This window comes from Xyrauchen texanus, chromosome 9 (genome assembly GCF_025860055.1).
Source record: "Xyrauchen texanus isolate HMW12.3.18 chromosome 9, RBS_HiC_50CHRs, whole genome shotgun sequence".
Lineage (NCBI taxonomy): Eukaryota > Metazoa > Chordata > Actinopteri > Cypriniformes > Catostomidae > Xyrauchen > Xyrauchen texanus.
This window is the reverse complement of record NC_068284.1, coordinates 4,473,613-4,488,121: the sequence shown is the minus strand read 5'-3', so window position 1 is coordinate 4,488,121 and position 14,509 is coordinate 4,473,613. Positions and strand designations below refer to the sequence as shown.

At 38.6% G+C, this 14,509-nt stretch overlaps 1 protein-coding gene across 2 annotated transcripts in view; it reads right to left on the bottom strand.

Annotated features, from left to right (window-relative positions):
- The window catches only part of angptl1b (angiopoietin-like 1b), a 34,272-nt gene extending 19,763 nt beyond the window's left edge, over positions 1 to 14,509 (bottom strand). For both annotated transcript variants that reach the window (XM_052134559.1, XM_052134558.1), the window contains exon 1: positions 14,342 to 14,509. The gene's annotated coding sequence lies outside the window, so the exon portion shown is untranslated. The remainder of the gene's footprint in view (positions 1 to 14,341) is intronic.

The following is a 14,509-nucleotide window of genomic DNA, read 5'->3' as shown; positions in this document are numbered from 1 at the left end:
ATTTCTTGCGAGATGCCGCCGGCGATCAGACGGCGGGATGACTGCTTCATTTTATCTGGCGGTTGCCTCGGGCTAATCGACCGCGTCCGGCTGGCGGCAAGCCGCTTTGAAATACAAGGACAGCTTAGACTCTCAAAATCAACCAGCCATGTTGGCTATTATTATTTTTGCTCCAAAGCCATTAGGGTTTATAACATAGTCTTGACTCTTGATTCCATGATAAGGTAAGGTTTAGGAAATTACATTTAAATTACTTTGAAACTCTGAAGCGATTGATTATACAGTAATATATGTAAAATATATTGAATTATTTTATGCACTTAGGTGAAAATTGTTTACATTTCTTTGACTGATGCACATTTGAGACATGCACCAATAAACCAAAAAAGAATTCCTTTTGTAAAACTTACTTGGCAATAAATATCTTTCTGATTCTGATTAGGTTTTAAAATAGATATTTAATTCATGGTATGAACAATTTAGCAGAATAAATTGATGAAGTTAGACATTTCACCAATGCCTGACTGTCAGTGAACGGTGAAAGACATCTGCAACATGGCCAAAATCTTGGGTAGGCCTATACTTTATATTTTTTTATTAATTTGCAACCATGTTGATATCTATCATAAACATGAAAATCCCCGTTTTGACGTGAAGGATAAACTCAATGAAAAAGCTAAATTATCCTCTGGTTTCACAGTTGCGCAGAAATTTTGTTTATGTCTTTAAATTTTTTCCAACCTCGATTTTTTTTAGTTATTTAACCTTTTACAAGTAAGGGATTCATTTGCAATTATGACCTGTACAAATGTTTAAGAAAGTGTTAAAGTCCCTGTATAGGCAATAAAAAAAAATCTAAACACATTATAAATGTTAAATGTATTGCTAAAACTCATTACAAAGACTGTGAACTGAAGTACTGAATAGCCTACGTGCACAAGCGTAGTGACGAACTTCCGCTGTCGCCAGAAGTCGGCATATCTTTATACGGTTTACTTGCGTGTCACCCAAAATGTCTGTTTTTACTCGATGTCTCCAGGAACTTCCAATAATTAGCGTCAGCAATGTTCATCGCATTGTTGATGCCTGGTCCCCTGCTCCGACAAGCAAGAGGGACAAGGGCTTTAAACTCTACATATCGAGTTATCTGCACAACTACAAGGGTAAGTATTTTAATCTAATGTGGTGTGCCGGCTAGTTCGCCACGTGTTCATTTGTAATGTAACGTTAGTATAGAAGCTTGTTTTTTCTTAGTTTTAAAGCAGACTGTGTGTTAATTTTTGTGATAATTGTAATATCAATTATATTAACTTGCTCTCCTCTCAGTTTCTAATAAAGATCAGGGTACAGGTGAAGTCACTGTCAGGACATTGTGTTACAGGTCCATGAGGAAAACAGAGAAGCTTGCCAAATTTGATACACTGGTTTTCTGTCAAATGAGAAAAAACTATAGGAGAAAATGTATGCAGGACATAGAGAAATGTGAACAGACAGTGGGCTGTTGGCTTAAGGAAACAGATAGAAGAGAACAAAAGCAAATGCAGAAAGAATTAACATGTAGGATTGAAAAGTGTAGGGAAAAAACTAAAATAAAATGTGTGAAAGATCTGTTTGTGTGTCAGCACATGCAACGACGATTGCCGCCGGCGGTGCGCCGTCAAACGTGTTTGCGATAATGCCATTCTGCCACTTCTACTGCCTCCGGAGCACCGCCAGCGGCCCGCCGACTCATTGCTATCTGGGTTGTGGATGGGTCGGCTTCCAAAGATCCACAAACAGGAAAGAATAAGGTTGGTTACACGATAACCACTGAATTTGAGGTCATGACATCTGGCAAACTGCCATAAAATTATTCAGCTCAGGCAACTGAGCTGGTTGCTTCAACAGAAGCATGTAAACTTAGGGCAGACAAATGTGTGACAATTTACACAGATTCGCATTATGCCTTTGGGGTAACACACGATTTTGGTGCTTTATGGAAGCACAGAACATTTTTGAAGTCAGATGGTCGTCCAATATTAAATGCATCTCTTGTGTCTGAGCTTTCGGAGGCCATTCTTTTACCAGACAAGGTTGCGATTTGCAAATGCGCACACTAACGATAACAGTTCAGTCTCAACAGGAAACGCACAAGCAGATGCGGCAGCGAAGGCCGTGGCAGCGATGGAGACAAAATAGACTACGTGTGCTATGATATCTGACAATAACCTCAACATTTCTTCTTGTTTACAGAGCATGCAAACTTTTTCCACAGGCAAGGAGAAAACCCGATGGAAGGCAGCTGGCTGTAGCTCTAAGGAGAATGTGTGGATGAGCTGTGATGGCATGCTTTGTTTACCCAAACACTTCTTTCCTCATTATGGAAAGTTGATACATGGGTTAGACCATGTATCAAAAGAGGGGATGGTTGTGCAAATGAAAGAATTGTGGTTTGCTGAAAATTTTTGCAAAAGATGTGTCATTTGTAACTCACACATAACGTGGCAAGAGGGATAAAAACACCTATAGTATCTCAACCACCATCAGGGGGGCCTTTTGAGTATCTGATGATAGATTTCATCGAGTTAACCCCTTGTGGGAAACAGAAATACTGCCTGGTGATGGTTGACATGTGGTCCAAATGGGTTGAGGCCTTCCCAACCTCGAAACAAGACTCGGCAGCAGTAGCGAAAGCTCTTTTAACCGAGATTGTTCCGAGATGGGGAATTCCAAGGAAAATCAGCTCGGACAATGGGACACACTTTGTTATTACAATGAAGTAATAAAGCAGGTGGGTCAGTTTTTGGGAATTGACATGAGAACACACTGCAGTTACCACGCCGCCAGTGGAGGCGCTGTTGAGAGGGAGAATCAAATGATCAAGAACAAATTGGCTAAGTGGTGTGAGGAAACTGGGCTCACATGGGTTAAAGCACTACCAATTGTTTTGATGTACACCAGAATGAGAAAAAGAGTCAAAACAAATTTAAGTCCATTTGAAATACTCTTTGGTAGACCACCGTTCATGGGAATAGAAAAGGGTAGACAAAGGCTGCCATCAACAGATCTGTGTGAGAATGAAATGTTGAATTATTGCAAAGAAATGTCTTCTCTGTTGTCCAATGTTTGTGTTCAGGTGAAAGCTGCTCAGGGGAAGGTTGCTAAAACCCTCCTGCATAAAATCAGGCCTGGCGATTTTGTTGTGATTCATAACCTGAGGAGAAAGAGCTGGAAGGCGAAAAGGTGGCTGGCACCATTCCAAGTGCTACTAACGACTCACACGGCAGTGAAGGTTGCAGAGAGAGCTACGTGGGTTCATGCCAACCATTGCAGGAAAGTTCCGGCCACATCGCAGGAGAATCAGCAACAGGAAGAGATTGTGCCGAGTGAATGTCAATAAACGCCGAGATCAAGTTTGAACACCAAGCACCACTATCAGTGGAAGAGCAAGGCCAACCACAGAGAATAACACGGCCTGTGTGCAGAGCGGACCCCATCGTGTGGTCACAAGCAGTAATCATCGTGAAAAGATACGAACTGAAAATAATTCAAGGATTATTAACAACAGACCCCTGCATTCTAGCTGTGTGTGTTTAAGAGGAGCCAGGTACAAGAAGAAGAGGCAGGCAGCCCTAGTTGTGGAAACAGCATCCGGCTAGGCATCGTTAATCAGCAGAACAGATAAGACTCTGAGTGCGTCAAAGACTGAACTCCTTCACACATTCTTGTCACACAGCTGCAGTACTGATCTAGCAAACGGAAGAAATGGAGACCCATTCCCCATTCAGAGTGCGTGGAATGTGAGGTCTGGGTAAGAGTATGTGCATAATGACTTTGCTTGCAGTGACAATTTGTATGATATTACTGCATCTTACCGAGGGCCTGAGAGTGTTATCAACAGAAAACCACACCAACTGGACTGAGACAACTGCAACAAACAATACCATCCGACGTGTCAAGAGAAGCGTATTTATGTTCGTGGAGCCAACGCATGGCCTGAAAGGAGAAATCATCATGATTCAAGAAGGAACAAATGTGACTTTCAACTGCAACCCATTTCAAAGGAACTGTCCGAACTGTGAGGGACGCAGCGAAGAGTGTGCACCTTTCTGTGTCTGCAGAGATCCATGCAAGTGGGGCGACGTGAAAGCATACTACTACGACTAAAAGAAGGGAAAGAAAGAAATGTTGACATTTTGCATGGGGTTTTACCAAAGCACTATAAATGTGGGGTGGTCATTGTTCTTAGGGGTGGGTACAACGGTAACAATTAATAAGATAAATGGGCTAGCATGGACATTATTAGCAATAGCTAATAGCACAGAAAATGCTTTGACAATGATAAATGATGAAATGAAACAGTTAAGAGATGCGGTCATTCAAAACAGAGAAAGGGGGAGTTTGCAAAATGTTGGGAATGTCTTGTTGTTTCAATATTCCAGATTATAGCGACAACATCACGAATGTAATTGAACACATGAGAAAAGCCGTACAGGAGCCAGAACATGTTGAGAGTACATGGGTTACTTGGTTTATGAATCTCTTGGGAGGATGGGGGTATTGGCTGATTCAAACTGTGTTACCAATTGCCGTGATAGGACTGTTGTTATTGTTATGTTTACCATGCATTATAACGTGTGTTTCCAGCTCAGTACAGAGACTGGTTAAAGCAGGGATGTCTGTTCAAATGGTAAAAATTACAGTATATCCAGAGGATGATGAACACAAATATGATGATACGAGTAGCGAGAGCTACTGTGAAATGTGTTAAAATTAGGTATGTCTTTCCTTTCTGAGAATGTTTTGATATGTAAAGAGGGTTATAAGCAGTGGTCATCCGTGTTACGAGATGACGTACAAGGAGAGGGTTTGAAATGAGGGATTTTATTCTACTTTTATTCTTTGTATTTTTATAACCAAAATGTTAAATTGATGTGTTTTTCCTACTTAATCTGTACACTATTTCTTGTTTATACTGAGGTGACTGAGGGTCTGATTTTATGCAGAAGCGCAGTAACAGTGTTTACTCATTTAGCCCGGCTTCAGATAAAGTCTTTACTTGCTTGCTAATACTTAGGGGACTATCCCCACAAAAAACAGCCTAAGCTTTTTACTTTTTCCAAATGTTATTTCACAAATGTTTAATAGAGTGATCATTTATGTGAAAATGAGAGATGAAGAGTGTAAGTGTGATGATATGACTTAAAATTTGTCTTATTGTTCATTATTGTGATTGAGTAATCTGAATGATAAAAAGCGGGGAATTGTTGTAGAAATTTTGATACTAATTGATCAGTGATAGTCATTGCAAGGGAATGCCTCTGTGTCTGAGGAATGCAGAGGGGGAGGATCTGCTTTTGTTAAGAAACCTTGGGATAATAGAGTATAAAATACAAGTCAGCCCTCCCTTTCTCTGTCTCACTCAAGGCACAGATTAACTCCTGTGTAATGACTGGGTCCTTCTTGCAAGAATAAATTCTTTTAAAAGACTGTTTTATTCAGAGTGTCTCTTACGCAGTGATAATGGTTGGTTAATAATTTTTTTGCCACAACAGTCACTAGATTTCAGAATCAGATGAATCGTGGTATAAATGCATTCTGACCCGTATAATGGTGTCTAGATAAACATTTGAATGCAAACAGGAATTTGAGGATAGATTTGATTAACATGACTGATAAATGCCCCCATTTGTAACCTAACGCCCCCCTCTCTAATAATTTGCTCTCAGCACCCACTCGCAGCCTTTGAACACCCACTGGGGGGTGGTTCTGCCCCTGTTGAGAACCCCTGCTTTAAGGCATTTGTATGTTTGTGATGTGGGTTTTTTCTGTGTCCAAACAGAAACATAATTGTAATTTTGTACAATATATGCATATTCTGAAAATCACATGCAGAGGTTTGTTTACCCATCATGCTAAACTTTATCTAACACCTCAGTGAATTTGGTTTCTTTTTAGTATCCCAATTTCTTTCCTATCTCTGGTCTCCCTGCACTCATGAAAGTTTTGGTTTCTCTTAAAGAAACTCTGACTTCTTCAAAGTGTGTTACCTTTCAAGTTTTTTCAGTAAGTCTAACAGTATCCCACTAATGGAAGAGAGTGTATTTAGGTAATTCATAAGTGTACATGTTTTTCAAAATTTTGATATTTCTTGTCATTTGTAATGTTTCAATGCTGCAAACTGCAACATGTATAGAAATTAGGTGTTACATGTCAGTAATGTTAATGTAAATCTTTTATCGATTACACGATTTCCTTGGAGCAAAGCTATCATTTTTACAACAAAATAAGAATGTTATGAGTATGATACTATTGATTTCACTATATAAGGATACACATTAAATAGTATTGCAGGCATATCACCAGCAGAGGTTCATTGAACCTCCAAAGCTTTCCAAAATAGTATTTGAATTTGTATTGCACTTTTCACAATCACATTGTTTCAAAGCAGGTTTACAAAGAATTATGCTGTTATGTCTGTAATGTTTCAAAGTCCTCAATGAGCAGTTTCATTAAAAGAAAAAATCTTAAAGTTAATATAAATAAAACTTAAAGGATTGTCTGTGCAGGAAATATGAGAGAACTATGTGATTGCACATGAGTTTTGAATCAAGTTTTGCTGACAGTGCGAAAATCAACTGAGCAGACCTCAACCTCACTCTGCCCCGGCACAGCTTTACAGCTTTTAAATTCAAAGTCGGACTGTTACAAAGAATGGGAAAACTGAGCAGTTCTTATTTCTGTGGTTTTGTCAAAATGTTCAGGACTGGCTGCTTTAGTATTTTCCATCATGAAAACTGCTTTGGCAGAGGTGTACTCTTTCACATTGTCAAGACAACAGAAAGAGGGAGAAAAAGGGTCCGGTTACCATCCTGAGTCAAAGAAAATAAATTAGGTCAAAGTTGCTCCTGTGCAAACTATTTTTGGTGTGGTAAATCAAAACCTCCTAGTTCATAAAGATATATTAATAGAGTTATTCAGAATAAGAGACTGAGAGACTGATCAGAAATTAAAGAGTCAACAAGAAGGAAAGGTTTATAGCTTTAGTATGCAACACAACAATTAGAGTTTGGTCTGTTGAATTAAATATTGAATTAGGCTACATTCAACAAATTGTTTTTTTGTTTTTTGTTTTTTTTAGAAAAAGAAGCATTTGAAGATACAAGCACATTGTGACATATTATAGTTTGAGATTGTGCATGTCAGGTGAATGAGTCTATGATCCAATTTATACCTGAAAATTGACAATGAGCAAAACATTTTGAAAGATTAACTAAGATTTTTTGGAAATAGAAGTTTTCTGCAAGGAAATGTTGGCCCCTTTTTTTAATCTGTTACATTCAATAGTAGAGTGCAAACAGTCATTGTGCATCAGTTCTAGAAGGAATTTGTCAAGTAAGTTTGTGATTGAAATGGCCACACTCGTCAGGAGTGCACAAACTTAACAACAAACAACTGTGAACAACTGTTGGTATATTTACAATATACAGTGGCAAGAAAAAGTATGTGAACCCTTTGGAATTACCTGCGTTTATGGATAAATTTGTCTTAAAATCTAGTTTGATCTTCATCTCAAATACTGAATAATGAACAAACACACTCTGTTTTAACTATCCATCCATCCATCCATCCATCTTCAACCGCTTATCCGAAGTCGGGTCGCGGGGGCAGCTGCTCCAACAGGGGGCCCCAAACTTCCCTATCCCGAGCCACATTAACCAACTCTGACTGGGGGACCCCGAGGCGTTCCCAGGCCAGTGTGGAGATGTAATCTCTCCACCTAGTCCTGGGTCTTCCCCGAGGCCTCCTCCCAACTGGACGTGCCTGAAACACCTCCCTAGGGAGGCGGCCAGGGGGCATCCTTACCAGATGCCCAAACCACCTCAACTGACTCCTTTCAACGCAAAGGAGCAGCGGCTCTACTCCGAGCTCCTCACGGATGACTGAGCTCCTCACCCTATCTCTAAGGGAGGGTGCGTACTCCAGGTAGGGAATGAGGTTTTGCCCCAAGTGAAGGAGTTCAAGTACCTCGGGGTCTTGTTCACGAGTGAGGGGACAATGGAGCAGGAGGTTGGCCGGAGAATCGGGGCAGCGGGGGCGGTATTGCACTCGCTCTATCGCACCGTTGTCACGAAAAGAGAGCTGAGCCGAAAGGCAAAGCTCTCGATCTACCGGTCAATTTTTGTTCCTACCCTCACCTATGGTCATGAAGGTTGGGTCATGACCGAAAGAACTAGGTCGCGAGTACAAGCGGCCGAAATGGGCTTCCTCAGAAGGGTGGCGGGCTTCTCCCTTAGAGATAGGGTGAGGAGCTCAGTCATCCGTGAGGAGCTCGGAGTAGAGCCGCTGCTCCTTTGCGCTGTTTTAACTAATAACACACATATTATTGTATTGTTCTTGTACATATTGAATACATCATTCAAACATGCACTGTGCTATTTGGAAAAAGTATCTGAACCCCTAGGCTAATGTTGTCAACAATAACTAATAAGAGTCAGGAGTTGGCAAACCTGGCATCCAATTAATGAAATGAGATTGGAGGTGTGGTTTAGAGATTCTTTGACTAATTAAAAGTACAAAAATATTTTGAATTTGCTATTCACAAGAAGCATCTGCTGCCTCATTATAAGAGATCTCAGACTTTATACGATCAAGAATCATTGGTTTATATAAAGCTGGAAAGGGTTACAAAGTTATCTCGTAGAGCTTAGATATTCATCTTTCCATAGTAAAATAAATTGTCTATAAATGGAGACAATATAGTTCTGTGGCTACTCTCCCTAGAAGTGGCCGTCCAGCCAAGATGAATCAAAGGGCACACTGCAGAATGCTCAGTGAGTTAAAAAAGAGTGACAGCTAAAGACTTGAAACATTGAAAATGGTTAACATCTCTGTCTACTAAGTGGAAAACATTAAATAGACATGGTGTCCATGGTAGGACAAAACGAAGGAAGCTGCTGCTTTCCAAAAAAAACAAAACATTGCTGCACACCTGAAATTTGCCAAAAGCCACATTGACACTCCACAACGCAACTGGGAAAATGTTTTGTGGAATAATTAATTGTATAGGAAGAACATGCAGAACTATGAAAGGTGTAAAAATGGCCCAGCATACCAACATGAAAACATCATCCCAGTGGTTAAGTACGGTGGAGGGAGCATCATAATTTGGAGCTGCTTTGCTACTTCAGGACCTGGACCATGATCAAGGGAAAAATTAATTCCCAAGTTTATCAAGATATCCTACAGGATAATGTCACGATAGCTGTGCACCAACTGAAGCTCAGTAGATGTTTGGTGATGCTGCAGGACAATGACCCTAAACATTGAAGTAAATCCACTACAGAATGGCTTCAAAAAAAGAAAATCCACCTATTGGAATGGCCTAATCAGAGCCCAGGCCTTAACCCAATAGAGATGCTGTGGAATGACCTCAAGAGAGCCATTCATACCAGACATCCTAAGAACATGGATGAAATGAAGTAGTTCTGAAAGGAAGAATGGTCCAAAATTCCTTCTGAACAAAAATTCCTTCTGAATGTTGTTCAAGTTACACAGCTGCCGGAAATGCTCAGTTGAAGTTATTGCTGCAAAAGGAGGATTGACCAGTTATTAAATCCAAGGGTTCACCTACATTTTCCACAACACTGTGAATGTTTAATGGGATGTGTTCAGTAAAGATATGAAAGATTATAATTGTTTGTGTGTTGTTAACTTAAGCACATTGTGTTTGTCTATACCTATGGTACTCAACATAAAATTATGAAATGCTTATTAATTTTGAGGCATCAATTTTCTAGAGAATGTATTCTCTGTATTTATAATACAGGTGCTGCTGATGAACCTGGAGCTTGCCACTAAGAGATGGGGCCTTACCATCAGCTCAACCAAAACTAAGCACCTTATGTACCATCGGACACTCCACCCCCACAGCTCCCAATTGGTGATTGGGCAGTTGTGGAGAGAGTGGAGTGTTTTACATACCTGACAGTGTGCTTATGACCAGCTCTGGTTTGACAGCAGAGGTCTCACTCCGAATCAGTCAAGCAGCATTATCTTTTCATCGTAACGCTGTGTGGAAGCTACACGGTTTGTCCCTCTGCATGAAGCTTCAGGTATTTTCGGCCATGGTCATTCCCTCCCTTCTCTAAGCTTGTGAAACATGGACCCCGTTAATGGAACATCTTCACTGGTTAGAAACATTTAGGCTGGCCTACCTACGATCCATCCTGGGTTTAACCAGGCTGGATTGTGTGAAGAGCTCACAAATCCTTGAAAGATCTGGTCAAAGTCCCATCGGTGAGCTCCTCTAGCAGGCAAGGCTGCATTAGCTGGGCCATGTAGCCCGCATGCCCAGCCACTTTATGCCTAAACATCTTTTGTTCGGCCGGCTTGAGGGTGCTAAATGGGCACAGCATGGGCTGGAGAAGAGATGGACTGATGTGGTACAGGAGGATGTGGAGCTGAGTGGATTTGCCGCTGACAGGTGGTCCATCAGCCAATCGTCTCAGTCAGATGACCTGTGGCATCTGGGTCTGCCCCCCTGACCTCCTGCCAGCAGGCTTTCGACACTTCACGTGGCCTCAAGGTGCACATAACCTGGCACAAGTGTTGTGGTGATGTCACCGCCACTTAATGGCGAATGGTGGTTGTTGTTGTTGTTGTTGTGTATGTGTGGATTTAGGTGGTTTATGAGGACTTTTTTTAGGTTATAAACAGGTAATTACAAGGGTATTATGCTATAAAATGTGGTTTATGAGAACGTTTCTAGTGTCTCCCTAATTCAAATCGCTTAAAAAACATACTAAATTATGTTTTTGTAAAAATGCAGAAAGTTTTTTGTGAGGGTTAGGTTTAGCTGACAGAATCTATAGTTATTACAGTATAAAAATCATTATGTCTATGGAGAGTCCTCATATTGATAGCTGCACCAACTGGTGTGTGTGTGTGTTTGTATACTAGGTGGCCAGAGTGTCATGACAATATTTGACAATATTTGACAACAGAACAGATCATCATATTTCTATTTATGGCAATTCTTTTTTTAATTGTACATTGTCATTTTTTCAAGTGGTGCATTCCGCAGCAGTATATGGCCAACTTGTAAAAGTGTTTTAAATCTATTAAAGCAAACAAACAAAATACATATTGGCCTATATTATAATCAATATAATAATAGTATATCAGAGTTTTTGTTTAAAGAACCTCACTTTTACAAGAATTTTGCTATATATCTATATATAATGTTTTATTTTACTTGTATTAATTACACTTGTCCATGATGTATTAAATAGCATATAGCATTGTCTGTTCACCTCATTAATATAAAAAGATAATTAAATATGTTTTAATAAAAAACTTTTATTAAAAAACAAGTGTGGCCCGTGAGGCTAAAGGGTTCCTTTATTATTCATATTATTATTATTATTAATATTATTATTATTGAAACAGCAAACATGGTAAACATGTTCAAATATAATACAGATATTGCAAAAGGCAAAAAAAGACAACAATTATATATCTGTTAACTTATTTAATTTAAAAAAAATTATCTTTGTGCTTCACTGTTTTTGAATACCTTTATCATCTTATGATAACACTGTAGTTCTATCAGTGCATTGAAGTTGGGTTTATTGACCATTTCATGTTACGTACAAAGTATCTCCCATAAATAATTTGTTATGTACGAAAGGTTGGCATCTTTGTTAAAAGATGTGTATCTGTGTTGAAAATTAAGTAATACATTGTTTTCTTCAAGACACATTGTATATTTTTCAACAGACAAATTGAGAGTCATCATTCCAAAATATTTTTACAAAGTGGCAGTTCCAAAACTAACGGGATAATGTTTCTGTATCATCTTTATAGAATGCAACTTTATCATGACTAAAGGGATCCTGGCCTTTCAAAATTGAGTACACTTGGTTTATACTTGTGACTTTAATGAAGATATCACATTTTATTACCAATCAATGCAGAAAACCATCTGCTAATTCCAAAGGGTTCACATACTTTTTTGTCCACTGTACGTTTGGTAACACCAGACTTGGGGAGTAATAGATTACTTGTAACATTGTTAGGTAATCAAGATACAAAAAACAATAATCCGTAACAGTTACATAAAACCCATCATAATCGTGAGCGATTGTTTAGATGCGTTCTCTTCAGGTTCTCTCTCGTGACTCACTTGACGCAAATAAAACCTGTCTCACATCAGCGTTCGAAACATAGAATACGCCATAAACTGATATCTGGTGATATTTGACTTTGGATCATGAGCAAACAGAGGAAAAACACTCTCCAGCATTTAATTATGACAATAATAAAGATGATGATAACATATGATCTATCAATTGAATATAGTCTGAAGATGATGAATAGTGCAAATTACAGTTGCCTATACACACTAACTGCAATACATGTTGAATTACACTTTGCAGTGTTTTTGTATCTGAGGTACATCCTGTCAAACTCATAAGATTTCTTTAAAAATACTGAGTTGTACATTAACAGCTCATTTTTTGTTTTCTTTGTAGGGTGCAGTGTACATGTTCATAATTTAAAGTTAGAGATCATTTTAATTTGATCTTGACTTTATGTACATGTGTACTTGTGGTAATCCAAAACTAATGAAAAAGAATCTGATGACATTACTTCCATATTTCTGTAATTGGATTATGTTACTGATTACATGTATTGTTAATTAATCAGTAATCTGTAACGTATTACATTAAAGAAGTAACCCTCCCAACCCTGGGTAACAGTTTCTGTTAATGTTAGGGTTTTATAAAAGGGTTAATTAAAGGTGCTGTTAGCGATTTTATCCGTTCAAGAATTTCAAGAAGCTGAGCCGTTGGATTAGCCACACCCCCTCTTTCCAAAACTATGCACTCCAAAGACACCAAGATTACATTTAATGAGATGGAACGGTTGTCTTAGCCTAGCGGGCTGTGCTCATGACATATAATGCTGATGCATCACGGGTGACTTGAGTACCAGTCCCGGCTCATGAGGCCCTTTCCCATTCCCACTCTTATCACCTCTCCACTGTCCTCTTGCTAATAAAGCCAGAAAAGGCAAAGTAGCACCTTCAACTGACAACTGTTATGAGTAACATGGCATTAAAATGGCATTTAAGCCTGAATAATTTGCTGCAACTACAACACTGTGAGAAACCGAAAAAGTATTAACTGGCAGAGACTGCAGCCCACAAACACATTTTTGTTTGGTTTTTACTGAATCTAGTGCTGTCACAGAGGCCGGTAAGATATTTCGCAACACTTATTTCATTAATATATTTCAGGGAGTAAGAATTGTTTTTGCATACCTTTTCATGAAAAAAATTGCTTACAGCACCTTAAATGACTGTAGTACAAATGTAATATAATTAATTGATGTGCAGTTATAACAACATGGAACAGAAGGGCAACTTTGATGCAGTGCATGCCAAATAGTGAGCCATTTTACCTCACATGTTATCAATGCTTTATAAAGAAGATTATTCATTCTTAATTTAACCAACAACATAAAACGCCACAATTAATGATTTATGTGCAAGAATTTTTATGGGTTTCGCCTCAAAGCGATTTCAACTTCAAATGGATCTATAAATAAATGGAAATATAAATTTACATCGAAGTAAAAAAAAAAATGGCGCTCTGCCTCCTCATGTGAAAGTCACGGCAGTCCATAAAAATAAACTTCCTTTTGTTCACTTTTTGTTTGTAAAATGTGCTTGCTTTATTTCTTTAAAAAAATTAATTCCACTTAAATTCCATATGCTGTTGTTATATAATGAGAAGATATTCTTAGTTTTTATTAATTGTTTTAGGCTTAAAAGTGTCAAAATACTTTTGGGGCTCTGTATGTGTTGAACATGTAATATATACCGTCTGTAAACATACATATTATCTTGATTTCACAACTATGTCATTGAAATATAACTTACTACATGTTGCATACATGTGTTCAGTATTACAGTATAAGCTATATTGAGCTAAGTGACATTATTTGTTCAAGTACCAGAGATTTTACAAATTTGCTAAATTTTCACTATTACATAATTAAACCAAGAGCAGAGACAGACAGGACTGTGGTCATACCTCCAACCCAAAATGGGAATTCCACATCACCCAATCTGTAGTAACATTTTACTTAGGAATTTATTAAGATATCCATAAATAGAAGCTTTTAGTTTAATATTTTTAGCTGTTAATAGCTGTTTATTTCTTTGCCCATTACAAATGCAACAGAAGTATAAAAAGAAGTGAGCTCTATGTATTGTGTTACATGTAAATAAAATATAAATACTCAAAATGTGAAGCTACACATACATTTAGTAAGGAAATTAACAGACACTAACCTCTGTGTTCTTTCGATAAGCAGTGTCGTTCCTCTGTCTGAGTCTCACATTCAAGAAAATTATGGTCTGTCGTTCCACATCTCTTACTTTCCTTCTGCTACAGATGACCAGAAAACTCTTGGGTGTTATGTGTGTGCGTGTGTGTGTGTGTGTGTGTGTGTGTGTGTG